The following is a 6,074-nucleotide window of genomic DNA, read 5'->3' as shown; positions in this document are numbered from 1 at the left end:
ATGTCGCTTAAAGCGGATCTGATTGAATAGAGCCTTTCTAAAATAATTAAGAACTCTTCTTCTCTTAACAGGGGAAGCCATTTGGGAGCCCAAATCTCTCTCAATGAACTCAAAAGGGCAATGGATAGCATGATAAAGGAAAATCACCTGGAGGGGACAATATTCCTCCTGAGGTCTATTTAACATTTTGGAATCAATTAGGTCCACTATTGCTCGAAATTATTAACACAGGTGTTCACAAGAGTTCATTTAGGAGAGACACAGCACAAATGTAGCTTTTTTTTTTTTTAAAGGATAGGATGCCACCAGTGTTCTCATTATCGCCCCCTATCTTTGATGAACACAGATATTAAGCTGTTTTCCAAAATGTTATTGTCTCGTCTCGAGACTTATTTACCCAAATTGATCCACACGGACTAAAGTGGGTTTGTTAAAAAGTGTTTATCTCTGTCGACTATTTATCTCTGTCGACTATTTATCTCTGTCGACTATTTATCTCTGTCGACTATTTATCTCTGTCGACTATTTATCTCTGTCGACCTCGGTCGACTATTACATATCTTAGATGCTTAATCAGAAACAACAGCTATTTGGGCTGTATTATCTCTTGATACAGAAAAAGCATTTGATCGAATAGAATTGTAATATCTATGGTCTATTTTGGAACCTATGGGAATTGGCTCCAATTGTTCAAATAATATATGCCAATCCCTCAGCTGTAGTTATAACAGGCGATATCTGTTCTGCTTCGTTCAGAGTCACTAGAAGCAACAAACAAGGCGATCCGATTCAAATGAATCTAACCAAATCAGCCCAACTGTCTCTCAAGGCCCTGATGGAGGACTCCCTCTCTACCTATGGAATCACAATCATTTCCTATTTAAAATATTTGGGACTATATATATTTCCTTCTTTAGATAAAACAATTACCAGAAACTAACAGAATCCTCAAATCAATTCAATGTGACCTCAGTAGATGTAATAATATCCCAGTTGCTTTAACCAGCAGAAGATCTACTGTTAAAATGAATATATTGGCACGACTGAATTCATATAGTTCAATGCTTCCCACGGCTCCTTCTTCTGGCTATTGGGATAAAATTCATAGTGTGGCTTTAAAAGATATATGACAAGGTAAACTATCCTGGATAAAATGTATATATTTACAAACAAGGAAGACTTAGGAGAACTATCCGTTTCAAAATGTAAAATGTTGTATTTTCAGGCTTGAGCATTTATCCCCATCCTTAATTGGTTTAGACATGAGTCTTCTGCCCCCTGGCTGAGTATAGGGATAAATAAACAATTTAAACTAAGCTTTGGTCCTGTTATTGTTCACACAATTTCTATTTGACGTAAAATTGAAAACCAATGTAACTGGGAATCAAAATGGCATGCTCATACTTCAACATTCCTCAATAATTCCTTGCGATCTGGAGGATGCCCTTTTGCATTACCACAATGGTCCAAATGTGGAATCCGTACCCTTATCGATGTAGTGGTTTGAGAACATTCCAAAATGTGAGAGATACATACACATTACCAAGCAACTTCTTTTTCCATAATATTTATAATTTCAGTCAGCTATGCTGGCCTATGGTGTCTCTTGGGAAACCCAACTACCGAAACAGCCAATGATGGGATTTATAAATAAATAATCTCCCAAAAAGACTATTTATAATATATAGACAACTTTTGGAAAGCTCATATTTTGAGCTAGTCATTAAAACAGTGTGGTCCACAGATCTAATTGAATCTTAACAACCCTTTAACTGGAACAGAATATATGACCTTCACATCCCATAATCCGAACCATCAATTTATACATTTTACATTTGTTCACAGGCTGTATTTAACACCAAGTAAACATTTTACAATTAAATTTGCCCCATCTCCCAACTATTCACTGTGTCACCTAAATTAGGTAGGAACATTCCTTCATGTGATGTGGGAGTTCCCTGCAGTTAAATGCTTCTGGGGCAAGGTTACAACATTCAATGCTTTCCATCTATTATGTTACTTAACGATGATAGTCCTTTGAGTCTTTCAATCCATCCCAGAAGATTACTGCTGGTAGGCAGCACTGCTGTGAAAAATAGTTGGCTCTAAGATGGCAACCACCTCACTCTTTCCCATTTTACTTTTTTTCATTGATCCTTTATTTTACCAGGTAAGTTGACTGAGAACACATTCTCATTTGCTGCAACGACCTGGGGAATAGATACAGGGGAGAGGGATGAATGAGCCAATTGTAAACAGGGGATTATTAGGTGACCGTGATGGTTTGAGGGCCAGATTGGGAATTTAGCCAGGACACCGGGGTTAACACCCCTACTCTTACGATACGTACTATGGGATCTTTAATGACCTCAGAGAGTCAGGACACAGGGCAGTGTCCTGGGGCATTGGGATATTTTTTTAGACCAGAGGAAAGAGTGCCTCCTACTGGCCCTCCAACACCACTTCCAGCAGCATCTGGTCTCCCATCCAGGAACTGACCAGGACCAACCCTGTTTAGCTTCAGAAGAAAGCCAGCAGTGGTATGCTGCTGGTATTAGAAGTTATAACATTAGAATTATCACCAGCGAGAATGAATGATGATTGTCAAGCAACAATTGAGGCCTGGACAAATATACTTGATTCTGTAAAGAACAATCACAGCTAATGCCCCACACATACAAACCAATGTTACTTTCTTTGCATTCAGGCCCATGGGGAAGGGGGGGTACAGGGGGGGGGGGTCTCTGGTAGTTTTGGGGGTGAGTGCAATAAGCAACCCCGGTTACTGGGTGGGATGGGAAGTGGTTGGAGGCATGCTTTCTTCGGGTGGGGGTTGGGGTGGGAAGCATGGTTTCCAGCCGGGAAGAGAGGATGAGGGCGGGTGGATGGATGGGGACCAGAGCATGTGAGGGGAGTTGAGCGGTTGGAAATCCCGCTCATGGAGCAGTGCCTTTGAGTTCATTTTTAGAATTCATTTTTATAAACATGAGTTTAGCCACTCTGTGGCTTCAGGCTCATGCGATGGTGCCTGGAGAGCCGGCCCGCAGCGGAGAATATCCTCTCCACATTTGCAGAGCCACTGGGGATGCTAAACACCCTTTTGGCCACTCTTGCCAGACTATGCAGAGATGCAGAGTTTGTATTTATTTTTCTAAAGGTTTTTAGGCAAAATAACCTAATCAAAACAAAAGCTCCTTGAAACTGGGAATATGCCAGGCCTATTGGGCCAAAATCAAATATGACCTATTGTGTAGATAATAGAATGAAAATGAACAAAACGTTTAAGAGATCTGATATTTAGTTTATAAATACTTTGCTACAATGACACACTTAGTTATCTACCCACCTTGTTCGTTTCTTTTAGCATGTGCATGTATCATGCTGTTGGGATACGTGTCTTTTCAGATTTTATGCATAGATAATAGGTAATAAACAGTGAAAAAACAAAGGAGAGTGTCAATGTAAATAGTACAGGTGGCCATTTGATTAATTATTCAGCAGTCTTATGGCTTGGGGGTAGAAGCTGTTAAGGAGCCTTTTGGACCTAGACTTGTCGTGAAGTAGCAGAGTGAACAGTCTACAATTTGGGTGACTGGAGTCTTCGACAATTTTTTGGGCCTTTCTCTGACACCGCCTGGTATATAGGTCCTGGATGGCAGGAAGCTTGGCCCCAGTGATGTACTGGGCCGTACTCACTACACTCTGCAGCGCCTTACAGTTGGATGCTGAGCAGTTGCCATACCAGGCGGTGATGCAACAGGTCAGGATGCTCTCGATGGTGCACCTGTAGAACCTTTTGAGGATCTGTGGACACATATCAAATCTTTTCAGTCTCCTGAGGGGGAAAAGGTGTTGTCGTGCTCTCTTCATGACTGGATTGGTGTGTTTGGACCATGATAGTTTGTTGTCAATGTGGACACCAAGGAACATGCAACTCTTGACCGGCTCCACGACAGCCCCGTTGATGCGAATCAAATCAAATCAAATTTATTTATATAGCCCTTCTAACATCAGCTGATATCTCAAATTGATGTACAGAAACCCAGCCTAAAACCCCAAACAGCAAACAATCCAGGTGTAGAAGCACGGGGGCGTGTTCAGCCCTCCTTTTCCTGTAGTCCACGATCAGCTCCTTTGTCCTGCTCACATTGAGGGAGTGTTTGTTATCCTGGCACCACTCTGCCCTGTCTCTGACCTCCCTATAGGCTGTCTCGTGGTTGTCGGTGATCAGGCCTACCACTGTTGTGTCGTCAGCCAACTAAATTATGGTGTTGGAGTCGTGCTTGCCCACACAGTTATGGGTGAACAGGGAGTACAGGAGTGGACTAAGCTTGCACTCCTGGGGGGCCCATATTGAGGATCAGCATGGCATATGTGTTGTTGCCCTTATCATATTGGGGCGGCCAGTCAGGGAGTCCAGGATCCAGTTGCAGAGGGGGGTGTTTAGTCCCAGGGTCCTTAGGTTAGTGATGAGCTTTGTGGGCACGATGGTGTTGAATGGTGAGCTTTAGTCAATGAACAGCATTCTCACATATGTTCCTTTTATCCAGGTGGGAAAGGGCAGTGTGGAGTGCGATTGAGATTGCACAATGATGATTTAGTGTCCACAACTAAAGAATCATTGTGGAATCTCAATCGCACTCTAGTCTACTCTCTTCTTTAGTTGTGGACACTAAATCATTGCATGCCCCCTTTTGCTCTTGGTCCTCATCTTGGAAGTCACCTTGATTTAGCACCTGTGTGTTTTATTCATTTCTTTATGAAAATATTAAGCAAACTCTATGACAGTAACTAAGGCAAGGGGCTATAGCAGCATACAAGTAGACTACAAATGCATGCTGGGCCGGGTTTGCCCTCAGCTCCTGAAGTGAGCGCTACTGGAATGCTACTGGATCAAACTTGGAGCGGGTGAGAAGGCCAAAGCTCCAGCCTCACTCCACGCTACAGTCAAATTGGGTACGCTCAGCTCCAACTCTGCTTCACTCACATATCTGATGGGGACTGAGGTGGGAATCGCTCGGGGTTATCTTTGTATGCTTTTAGTTTGTTTTTGTACCTGTAACCCTCTTTTGAAAAAGCAAAATTACCAAACCAAATTGGGCTCCTTGACAATTGATCCTTTGTACACTTTACTGTATATGATTTAAAGGGAAAAAACGAGTTTGTTTGTGCAGGAATTCACTTGTGTCTGCAAGTATGAATATGTTTATAAATGTCTTCGGAATAAAGCGTTTCCTTGGAGTTATGCCAATGACTGTATATAATGGACTAAGCCATCGATCATGTGACGCAATTCTTTCCTTTATGAAGACTCAATGGCAAACTGAAGCCAAATGAAGTCGGTTAAGATGGGTATTAATGGAGACATAACATGCACAGTTTGAGATGCTCCAAGAAGGGACGTTGCAGACAAGTTTAGTGATGCCTCTCTCATTGAGTAATTTAAGTTGAAGGATGACCGGGATACTGCAGGCTGCCATTAGCTACAACATTTTCCTTATAACTTCTTATGTGTGTGATTTTAAAATAATCGGTTTAAGGACATACATATGGTGTAATAGAAGCCATTATTAGTACCATAATTGTCATAGATTTTTATTTTATTTACACAAAGATTGACCATGAAGATTGACATTTGTCCATTCACTATAATGGGAGATCCTGTTTTCTGCCTTGAACTTCCATGGCTTCAATGAGAGGGGGCAGTCGTTCTCCCGTGGGTCAAGCACAGATGGTATGATTTACATGTTTTCATATTTTCATATGGTTGACTGTTATGAATGAACAATTATATTTGCCCCACACAACAATCACACATTTAGTTACTGTACCCAACAGTGATTGAGAAGTGATCATGTTATCAATGTTATATGAATAACAAACCTTTCCTGCATTTCAAGAACATGACGTTTCATTCTGTACTACTGAGTGAATACAATTGACTGTTATTGACGTACGGACGGAGTGTACTGTTCTTCGTATCCCTGTGCGTTCCAAATGACCCCCTATTTCCTTTATATTGCACTACTTTTGACCAACAAATAATACATTATATAGGGAATAAGGTGCCATTT

The sequence above is a fragment of the Oncorhynchus kisutch genome, linkage group LG13 (assembly GCF_002021735.2).
Source record: "Oncorhynchus kisutch isolate 150728-3 linkage group LG13, Okis_V2, whole genome shotgun sequence".
Classification (NCBI taxonomy): domain Eukaryota; kingdom Metazoa; phylum Chordata; class Actinopteri; order Salmoniformes; family Salmonidae; genus Oncorhynchus; species Oncorhynchus kisutch.
The sequence above is the reverse complement of the archived record's forward strand: the minus strand, read 5'-3'. Positions refer to the sequence as shown.